Genomic DNA, 12,352 nt, shown 5'->3' on the forward strand with positions numbered 1-12,352 from the left:
GGTCCCATTAAAAGTATTTTAAGTTGTTTGGCATATGAAGTATTTTCAAAAGTACGAGAATACTTGAAAAGTGTTGGGAAGACTTTGGTAGCCAAACATAGCCTAAAATTTTAGTTTTCTTTTATCATTTTCTCACAAATCATATTTTTTTTTATTTTATTATTTATAAACTAATTAATTTCTTCTACTCATCATCCATACACTACATATATAATAAATAAAAAAATCTACTTATCATACTCACACCACACACCATATATAATTTTTTTATTTTTTTCTCTTACCAAATATGTGTTGTATGAATAATTAGTACAAGAAATCAATTAGTTTAAGAAGAATAAAATAAATTAAAATATTAAAAAATAAATTAAAAAAATAAAAATAAGTGTGATGTGTAGTGTGTAGAAATGATGAGTAGCAAAGCTCAAAAAAAAGTTAAATGCGGTGTGATGTTATGGTGGTGTGAGGATGATAAGTAGAATTGTTCTAAAAGCATATAATGAGTAGCATATAATAAAGAGGGATACGATAACAACATTTTTTGAGCTGACGTGATAGGGCGATTATTTTCGTTCTGCTGGGGTTTTATCAAGTGCTATTGTTGGGGGCCTTTGCGGTCATGGCCACACTGCCTCCGATAAGGACTGATGCCGAAGGGTTGAAGGGGAAAGTTTCGTAGGTGGAAAATCATTTGCAAAAGCTTTGAAGAGGCCAATTCCAGCGGCAAAATTCAAAATTCCCCAAAGGAAGCCGGAACTGATCAATGGGGAATTAGGCTTTGTTTTCTCGAATAAGGAGATGGAAAGGGCTGCTAAGGATTTGAAGTTTGCATTGGTGCTTAAATTTCTTTCTTCAAGGCTGTCTATTGATGTCCATCGGAGGTAGATAATCCAATCTTGGGGTTTATCTAAGGTCTCAATGATTAGTTTTATGGATAACTATCATGTGTTGTTGCATTTGGCAAATGAAAAAGACTACATTCATGCATGGGCAAGAGAAGGAAGATTGGTGGCAGGGTGCCAGTTTCCTTTGTTTAATTGGTCCGTGAATTTTGATGTCAATAAGGAGCCATCGATTGCACCGCAGTGGATCTATTTACCAGGTTTGCCTTTACATCTATATAGATTGGATTGTTTACAGAGTTTTGCAAATAGATTTGGCAAATTTTTAGGTACAGATAATGCCACTTTATATAGAACAAGAGACACTGGTGCAAGATTGTGTGTTGAAGTGGATTTGCAGAAGGATCTTGTTGAGGGTTTTCCGTTGGTTGTAGGACAAAAGCAGAGTTGGCAAAAGGTAATATACGAGAATAGGGGTTTTTATTGTAAGAAATGTTGTAGGCAAGGACACACTAAAGTGGTATGCCGTGTTGGAGTGAAGCCTATGGCTAAAAGGAATGAAGGTTTAAGGAAGGAGGGAGATGGGAAGGTTTGGAAAGAAGTGGGTAGAAAAGAAATTGAGATAGTTGAAGAGGAAGGTTCTGTTTTGCGGATTCAGGGGCAAGGCAAGGTGGAGAAAAAGACTGAGGATGTACACGTTCCTTTGAATGTGAATGAAAAAAATAAAGAAGTAGTGAATGAGGTTAGTAGGGCAGGTAATGTTAATAGGGAGGAAGAAGATAAGAGTATTGAAGAGGAAGCCGAAATTTTTCAAGATCCTCGTTCGGGGGTTATAAGGGTGCAAGTTGAAATGGGTGGTTGTTCTAGGACTGGTAATGAAAACCGAGTTAAAAATTATAAGGAAGTGGATGAGGTTCTTATGGAGGATGTGGATGAGATAGAGGGTGAAAAGGAGGGTGAGGTGTGTAGGAATAGTTCTGATGTGTTATCCGAAGGAGATATGGAGGTTGGTATTGATACTCAAAAGGACTATTGCTCAGATCCAAGTATTGTGCCAGTGGGTACATTGGAAGGAATAAATAAGGAAGATGTGCAAGTGAGAAAGTCTAAGAGGGCTAACGGCCTGCCTCAAAAATTGAACTTATGATTGATAAAGTTATGTGTATGTAACAATGTTAGAGGGTTGGGCACGTCAAAGAGGAGATTAAAACAAATTGTGAAAGGTCAGAAATTTTCGGTTTTGGTTGTTTCAGAACCTTTTCAAGATGTGGAGAAGCTACGAAGGTGGGCTGGGTATTTGCAATTTCCAAATTTTTGTTCTAATGTAGAGGAAGGTGGGAAGATATGGTTGTTCTGGAAAGATGATATTCAAGTTGATATTGTGGGAATTTCAAATCAATGTTTGATAGTTTTACTAACAAAGGATATGAGCTCTTTGCTTTCTACCTTTATCTATGCTAAATGTTCTCATATTGAGAGGCGGGAGCCATGGGAGCAACTTTAGGGGATTTCCACTTTTTATGTGGCGGGGGTAGTTATGGGATATTTTAATGTAATTCGATCTGATACGGAAAAGGTGGGAGGTCACTTGGGTTCTTCTATGGCTGAATTCACTGGGTGTATTGATAGATGCAGTTTGTTGGATATAAGATTTGAAGGAAGCCAATTTTCCTGGTGTAATGGACATCAAGCTTTGGCGTGAAGTTGGGCAAAACTTGACAGGGTGCTGATTAATAATGAATTTTCAGTAAAATACGGTGAAGCTAAGGCGTCTTTATTGAAAAGAAATACTTTTGATCACTCTCCTATCCTATTATAGCTGGTCGTGAGTATGGAGAGGTCTGGTCTAGCACCATTTAGATTTCAGAACATGTGGATGTCACATGTGGATTTTTTTTAAAATGGTTGAAATATCTTGGAATGAACATATGGGGGCTGATTCAGGGATTTGTAAATTAGTGGGTAAATTGAAGAGATTGAAACAAAGGCTTCGGGTGTGGAATAAACAGACCTTTGGACATGTTGGTGGTATTATCCAAGAATTTGAGGAAAGTATGGAAAAGTATGAGACTTTACTTCAGACAGAGTACTCAGAATCAGTTGAAGAAGAGTTTCTTGTTTCTAAAGCTAAATAGGAGTTATGGTATAAAAGGGAAGAGACAAGGTTAGCATAGCAAGCAAAAATAAAATGGTTAACTGATGGTGAACAAAATTCCAAGTTCTTCCATGCTGTGATTGCGCAAAGAAGATGTAACTCTTGTGTGAGTTACATGATGCTACCGATGGTTCGGTGCTAGAAAATATGGAAATGATTCATGATGGTGCTGTAAATTATTTTGAACAATTTTTAGGCCAGGATATTTCAGTGCAGAGGCCAAATTTGGACAATATTATTCAATTGGTGATTTCTAAGGAATCTATATGGATGCTGAAGGAAGAACCAGCTGAGGAGGAGGTATATGAAGCTATTTCTTCTATTTCAGTGCATAGCAGCCAGAGATCGGATGGTTTTGGGTCATCTTTCTATATTACCTGTTGGAAGATTGTTAAAAATGATGTGATGGAAGCGGTGCGGGAGTTCTTCAAATGTGATATGTTGCCTCGATTTTTTTGTTCTTTGTATATAGTTCTTATTCCAAAGGTAAATGACCCTCAGTATTTTGATAAGTTTCGCCCGATAAGCCTTTGCAACGTGATATATAAAATTAAACTCCTTGTTAGCAAGCTATCTTTGGTGAATCGTGATTTAATATCGCTTGAACAAGGTGCTTTTATGAAAGGAATGAGTATTTTTGAAAATGTAACGTTTACTCAAGAGATGTTGAAACTATTACATAGGCGGGTGAGAGGTGGTAATATTATGTTAAAACTTGACATGAGCAAAGCGTATGATTGAGTGGAGTGGCAGGCGGTAGATCAGATCTTTCATGCTTTTGGTTTTCCAGATTGCTTTTGTAAGTTGATTCAGAACTGCATTTCTGCTCCATGGTTTTCTGTTATAATGCATGGCACTTACAGGGGTTTCTTCAAGTCAAAAAGGGGTTTGAGGCAAAGGGATCTGTTGTTCCCGTACATTTTCATTATAATGGAAGAAATTCTTTCTAGATTAATTCCAAAGAAGATGACAGAGAAGCATATTTTACCGTTTGCATATCCGAGTGGTGCGGACAATATTGTTATTTTTGCTAAGGCTTATAAGAAATCTGTTAGATATTTAATGGAGGTGCTAAAGGAGTACGAAAGCTGGACTGGCCAAAGGGTGAATAAAGATAAATTAGCTATTTTTTTCTCAAAGAAGTTAGGTGCTCAGTGGAGGGGTGAATTGATACATGAGACTGGTGTTCTTGAAGGTAAATTTCCTTTTACTTACTTTGGAGTGCCGATCGTGGATAAGGGTTGTCATTTTGACCCTTTAATTCAAAAATTTAGTAAGAAAATTGAGGGCTGAAAAAGTTGATTGTTGTCTCAAAGAGGTCGACTAGTGTTGTTGAGACATGTGCTTTCGAGCATTACATTGCACCTGTTAGCAGTTTTAAATGCTCCGAAGATGGTGATAAAAAAGATACAAGGTATGTTTGTCTTATTTTTCTGGAGAGTAAATGATGGGAAAGGAAAAATGAAATGGAAGGCTTGGAAGAAATTGTGTGTTCCTGTGAATGAGGGGGTATAGGAGTAAGGGACATTTCGGAAGTGCAACAGTCTTTATTTATGAGATTTGGTTGGCAGTTATTAACCCATAATTCATTATGGGCTAGATTTTTCAAAGCAAAATATGTTAAAGGAGGGCATCTTGCTAATTGTGAGGCACATGGATCAGACTCTTCTTTTTGGAGGAAAATTCTGCAGTGTCTGCCTGAGCTCTTAAGTAAATCTAAGTGGAAGGTCAGAAAAGGAGATGTAAAATTGTGATATGATAATTTTTTGGATTCAGGTCCTCTGTTTAAAATTCCAAAAGGTGAACATTCTCATATCAGATTAAAAGACTTGGTTATTAATAATGTGTGGGATCTGGAAAATTTAATAAAGCTAAAGAAGTGATGGAAATAGTTGGTAACCTTAGAAGTTCCTCAGATATACTTTTATGGCTTCTAAAAAAGAATGGTTGCTTTAATACAAAGTCGGCATGGGATGCTATCAGACTTAGAGCACCAAAGTTTGAATGGGCAAAATGGGTTTGGCACAAATGGTTACCAAAGAAAATTGCTATATGCATGTGGAAAGCAACTTTTGAGTGTTTAAGTGTTGATGAAAAGGTGAGAAGGGTAGTGGTGTCTCTTGCTTCGGCATGTGATTGTTGTCATTTGAGAAAATAGAAGATTTGGAGCATGTCTTGAATATGGGAGAATTTGCTGCTGAGGTATGGAGGAAGGTTTCGATGGAGGTAGGTGTGCCATTCCTTAGGCACCAAAGCTGGAAAGAAAGAGTCCAGATGTGATTTAATAGGACTTCCAGATACTCTCAATTGGAAACTTTGATGGGGTTGATTCATTGTTTGGTAGTGTTGAGATTGTGGAGAAGGAGATGTGTGGCTAGAATGGAGGGGAAATTGGAGAGTAGTGCAGATGTTTGGCTATCCATTAAGCATTGGGTGGGTGTGTTGAGTAAGAACATGACTTTTATGGAGCATTTAAATGATGCTGATGCTCAGATATTGAACAATTTGGAAGTGCAGATTGCTAAAAAAAAAAAAAAAGCTATGCAAGTCGTGAGATGGCTAAAATCTAGACGAGGGCATTTGAAGCTCAATGTGGATGAGAGTAGCTTTGGGAATCCAGGGCCAGCTGGTGGTGGTGGTGTCCTTAGAGACTGTACAAGTTCGCTTATTTTTTATTTTTTAAAATCTTTTGGTTCTTGTACAAATAATGAAGCTGAATTGAAAGTGATGACGGAAGGAATAAATATTTGTAAACAAATGGACCATAATAGTATTGACATTGAATGTGATTCGAATATTGTAGTGAATTGGATAAGATCTCGTAAATGCCCTTGATGGTATCTGTGAAATTTTTTGGAGAAGCTTATTGGCTTATTAGAGGGAGTAGATTTTTCTATAAAGCATTTGTATTGGAAAGGGAATAAAGTGGTAGATGCTTTGGCTCGGCAAGGTGCCATGGGGAGGAATAATTTGTTTACAAATAGTTCTCAGCTTCCTAGAGTTATCAAAGGGTTGTATAAATTGGATAAGATGGGTACGGCTTATATTAGGCATGTTTAGATTGTTTTTTGTTGGTCTTGGTATATGTTTGATTTTTTTTTATTGGTTGTTTTGATGCTTGGTTTTTTTTTTTTAATGGATATTCTGTAAATCCCAAGTGTCCTTTTGTTACCACGATATTCCTCTGTCAAAGAAAATTGCTATATGCATGTGGAAAGCAACTTTTGAGAGTGTTGATGAAAATGTGAGAAGGGTAGTGGTGTCTCTTGCTTCAGCATGTGATTGTTGTCATTTGAGAAAATAAAAGATTTGGAGCGACTTAAATAAGTGTGGTGTGTGAGGATGATAAATATAATTATTCTATAACAAATGTGGTGTATGGTGTGTTAAATGATGAATAACAAAACTCTTAATAACTCTCAAAAGCATATAATTAATAAAAATGATACTTTGCCCACTCCATTTGCTCCATCATTTTGATACTTCATGTATTTTTATTTTTTTATTTTTTTTTATTTAATAATTAAAAAAGTGACTATTAGTGTATTGATAATTTTTTAAAAAATGTTTAAAAATGATAAAAAATTAAAAACAAAATTAAAAAAAAAAAAAATGGAAATTTTGAACTAACAGTAAGGTTGAGCGGTGCAAGCTGAGCAGCAAAGTAGCACCGCTCATTAATTAATACCACATATGTCAACCATTAAGCAATGTTGCTATTTTTATCATCTTCAAACACAAGAAGCGATGTACTCGTACATTTTAAAATAAAAATGCTATTTAAAACATGACATATCAATTAAGAGCTATTATATTAAGCAATTTTATATACCACATAGTGAGTTTGTATTTTTTATTTTTATTTTCTCTTAGCATGTGTGTGATGTAAGGCTACTGAATATAACTTTTCATCAATTAATACAATTGTAAATGATAAAAATTAGATAAAAATTTATCTTTCCTACTACTAATAATAATATTAATTAATTAATTAAGAATTTAACTTTATTTAGATTTTGGCTTTGTGATAGATACTGCTGAAATAAAGATGTTTAATATATCTCTAAAAGGGAAGGAATCGTGTAATGGATGCAAATGATTTACAGGGGCTTTAAAATGGGAAAGTCTCTCTTTGAAATGCTTTATGAGCAATTGTGAAAACCGATTCCAAAATTAGTCAAATTTTAATTCCGGACATCTAATGCCAATAAAATAAAAAAGCATCACAGTTAAGTTTGTTGTTCAGATAGCATAATCCTAACCATACTATAAAAGTATGAAAAATACTTTAGCCACAGAAGAATTATACAAAAGTAAATGTATAAATTGATGTGGTTTGATATAGTACGTCAGATTGTAAAATTATTTTTATTATAAAGTAAATCTAATAAATTCTATAAAACTATATTAATTTGTGGGTTTATTTTGTGTAATTTCTTTATGTTTGTAATAATTTTCTAAAAATATTGATCACAAAACTCAAAATGGAACAATTAGATGAAACAAAAAGTGAAAAGAAGCCTGTAAGAGCATTCCAAAATCCAAATTGCTTATCTAATTTTTCATCTAAGATAACTAATCAATTTTCATTTTTTCTATTTTATCTAACAATTTTTGCAATACACCATAAGTGTTTATCCTTTTTTCTTTCTTTGTATCATTTAAAATATTATTCTTTTTTCTTTATTCATTTCAAATATTTTCTATCATTAGTATAAAATTTGTAATATTATTAGATATTTCAATATTTATCATATATTAATGTATTAATGTGATTAAAAGATCTCTCTATTACTAAATCTACGTAGTGATATTACTTTAGAAGTGTTGAGAATGTTTATGAATAGTAGTAAAAAAATAATAAAAACTCATAATAAAATATTGAATAGTAGTAAAAAGTAGGTGAAAAGTAATGAATAATATAAAAAGTAGATGAAAAGTAATAATAAAATAAAGAATATTAGTGAGAGTGTTAGAGAGTAGTGAGAGCCTTAGAGCATTGGCATTGGATTGACTATTTTATTCTTCAAATTTTGAAGAATATGTAACTTTTTCACTTTTAGCTAATCATTCAAAACTTAAAGTCTACATTGGATTAGTCATCACACTTTCTATAATAATAAAATATTATTTTTTTTTATTTTTATATTTTTATAATTAATTTTTATTTTTTAATTAATTCTATTTTCATAACCTCCTATAATCTCCAACAATCATATTCATTTTTATTTTCACAATCCAATAAACAAAATTTCATCACACGATATCAATATTATCAAAATAATTTCATCGATCTTCAATGCAACCAAGCCAATTCCCACAAACATCATCACCAACTAATGCAAAATTTACAAAAAAAATTGCCACTATAATGACTTTCATCTCAAGAAGATCCCCACAATTTTTTTTATTTATTAGGTTATACAAACCACATACCACTACCAGTAGGTCTTAAATACACGACCTCACCTTCTATCACATTCTTGTGAAAGAGAAAATCAAAGTCATTTACGTCATAGTTCACTAGCACAATATAATTTTTCTCTCAACTCAGTGATGCATGACTCAACAAGCCACCAGGCACCTCCACCAGCATTTATCTCCAACAAGCCCAATACATTCATCTCTCAATCCTTGACACATGGTGATGATGTTGCGCTTAAGAAAGGAAGAGCACACCCATGATCTTCTTTTTTATTCTATATCATTCATGCAACTTAGAAAGATTCACACCAGTTTTAGGCTAGAGAAGCCCTCCAAGAGCTTGACCAGTAGCTTCAATCCTTCTACGAGAAAAAAATCAGCCTTTTAAAAATAAGGGGTATGGAGGCTCTCGCACTCAATTTATCCTGCAAGAAAAGAAAAGAATCATAATTTATCCTTCTATGATACCTGTAGATCTTGATGGTAATATGTTACTGTCCTCTGAAATCCATAAAAGTCATTTATGCCATACAAAAATAAGTCTATACACCATCTCGTAGCCATAAAATTCTCACAAAGGCATGTGTAATCATGGTTTTAACTTTGTTGAAGTTGCTTTCATGTAGAACTACTAGTCTACTACGGCCTTTGTTGGGGGTAGTTGGGGTTCTAACCATCACTAAATTTGCATTGTGGCCTTGATTTCTACATTGAATTCTATTTTCATATTGTGGCCTTGATTTCTACAATATATATGTTTTAAGGTTTTGAAATGTCCTTTGGAACAAAAGTTCGCAAAAAATTGTCTGAAATCTTTTATTGTTCTATGGTTTTCCATCCTAATTTTCGGTTATCGGGGGAAATGTTATTTTTGTTTTTTTAAATATTTAAAAAAGTTTTATAGGGCATGAATATTAATGATGATGATGATGATTTTAGCAGTGGACAAATACTGAAAAGTTTATGCAATCCTATAAAGACTTCATATATATGGTTAATGGTGGTGAAGAACAAGGCTAATGAAGGTGAAAATGCAATTCTCTGTCTATCTATTTGTTTATTTTTGTTCTTACATTGAGAGATCTTATAAAAAAAAAAAACATCTACCAGAGGCAAGAGATTGAAGAAACTATCCGAACAAGCAAAGAAACTACCAAACGAACATGACGATAAGCAAACATGAAGACAAACGAGACCGAAGAAACTACCCAAGGCCAACAAATTCAAACCCAAACATCAACAAATTCAAACCCAAACATCAACAAATTCAAACTCAAACAATAAAATCAGGGCTAGAATCAAAATTAGGCTTTCGAATCAAACCCAAACAACATCAACAAAAATCAACAAAATCAAACCCAAACAATAAAAATCAAGAGTAAAATCGAGGTTAGGGTTTTGAATCTTACCGTGTGTATGTGAGTGCCGTGCTGCCGTTGTGCCGTGCTGGGGAGTGCCGTCGCGGGAGAGAACGGTTACGGGAGGGAATGGTTGCGGGAGAAGAGAAATGGGGAAGAAGAGAAATATGGAAGAAGAGAAACAGGGAAGAAGAGAAAAAAAAAACGAGAAGAAGAGAAATTAGAAGGAAGCCGGAGAGGGAATAAGAGAAGAAGAGAAGAAGAGAAAAAAAATAGATGAAGAGACGCGAGAGAGAAATAGGGAAGAAAAGAAGGAAGAAGAGAAGAATAAACGCGGGAGAGGAAGAGGGAATAAGAAAGAGAAATGAGACGCAGGAGAGAAAGGGGATATTAATAAGAGCAATGCTACGTATAGTCACCATTTGAGGACTGCAATGCAAGCATATACAACTTTATCTTTAAAATTTTTTAAAATTACAAAAATATCCCACCTAAAATGATGTTTTTTCTCATTTAATAAAGGGCGTGCACATACAGTCTTCAAGCAGAGACTGCAAATAGAATTTCTCTATTAATAAACAATGTATTTGGAGGTGAAATAGTGATTTTCATCTTTGAAGAAAAAGATGAATTTACTATAGATGATATTTATGATGAAAAATGTTTGGCTAATTCAATGTGGGCCAACTATTGACAAAGTTAGTTAAATTTAGAAATGAAATGTTATTTGAAGAAGCCAATGTGGATGCTCTTAGTAAATGTAATCTTTTTTATGTTTTGGAAAGCTTTTAAAATGAGTATTTTTTATTAAAATAAATTATTTTAATAATATTATAACTTTTTCATGTTATATAAATAAGAGTGTAGATGTGAAAATTAGAAAAAAAAATACATAATGAAAAAAAAAGAAATAATTAAAAAGAAAAAAATAAAGAAAAAGAATTTTGTAATTATTTAAGAAAACATATTGACAAAGAAAAATAAATTTGCCAAGAAAGAATTAGGCCCTCTTTGATTTTACAAATGGTCTCAACCCATCTCATCTCAACATCCAAACACCATTTAAACATAAACACTTTTCAATTTCAAATTTTCAACTTTTTTATCTAATGATTACATAATCATTACAAATTTCCTAAACTTTCAAACAAAACACAAAAAATGATTCAATTTTTTCAAATTTTAAAATAAAAATTATATTAAAAAATTATATTCTAACAATATTTTAATTTCATCATAATTTTGTTGAAATGTTTTTCTCTTCTTTTCCAAAATTCCATAAAACATCTTAACTTAAACAATTTTACTACTATTCACAAATTATCTCATTATTATTCACAGATTTATCTTCTCATATGTATAACCAAGCGAGGCCTTAGGCACCTTTTGTAAGCAATTTGGTTATACTTCATTATTGTCTCTTTCTAAAAGAAATAAAAAATGAAATAAAAATTTTATTCTAATAAAAAACGAAAATATAACAACAAATTTATAATAAACCTACAAAGAGCACAAAAAAATATAATAAAAAGAAAAAATAAATTATTTTTATAAATGTGCAAAAGTTGGCTATTAAAAATCAAATTGTATAGTAAAACAACGTATTAATGAATTAAATATAAAATTATTAAACCTTTTTATAATAACATTAACTGACGAAGAGGACACTTCTTCATAAGAGATTTATCAATTAAAAGATTTGAGTACTTTGAATCAATATTTTGATACAAAATCAGAAGATGATGAAGAAGTAGCTCATGTATGTTATTGCTTAAATAAATATAATTGCATGTGTAACAAAACTATTAACGTTATTTCAAAACACAAAGATGTTATCTTATAATTAATAGGTAAGATTAACTATCTACAAGAAAGAAACGATTATTTGATAAAATTAAAAGATACTTTTAATATGAAAATTATGTATGCAATATATGGGTCTGAACCACCCTATAATTTTAAGAAACAATTAGTAGATTTAAGACAAAAAAAAAAAAAAAAAAAAAGTTACAAAACCACAACAAGAAATTAATGAAATAAAACAATAGGTTAAGAATGTAAAAATATCAAACTTTAAATTAGAAATCTTAAATGAACAATTATTACAAAAAATTATATTATTAAGAATTGATTAAAAAAAAAAATACTGCCCTAACCAATATAAAGGAGAAGCCTCATCATCAATGGTTCTCCAAGATGAAACAGATAAATGCCTTAACATAATAGATAAAATTAATTTTTGAAAATTGTACATTGAAGTAACAGTTTCTATTAATTAAGAATTTTCTTTTACAATAGTTACATTACCAGATACTGAAGCTTATTTAAACTACATCCAATGGCACAAAACTAAAACTAAATTATAAATTATCCAATGTATATATATGTAACAACGGATTTTGTTTTAAAACTACATTTATTCTAATAAAAAATATTAATACAAAAGTAATATTAGAAAATTCATTCATTTCTTTATTATATCTTTTTTTCTGTAATAGATGAAGGAATCTTTACAAATATATTAAAATAGGAAATTCAGTTCAAATTTTTATTTCCACCTTTTTCAAAGGAAA

The sequence above is a fragment of the Juglans regia genome, chromosome 11 (assembly GCF_001411555.2).
Source record: "Juglans regia cultivar Chandler chromosome 11, Walnut 2.0, whole genome shotgun sequence".
NCBI classification, from domain to species: Eukaryota; Viridiplantae; Streptophyta; class Magnoliopsida; order Fagales; family Juglandaceae; genus Juglans; species Juglans regia.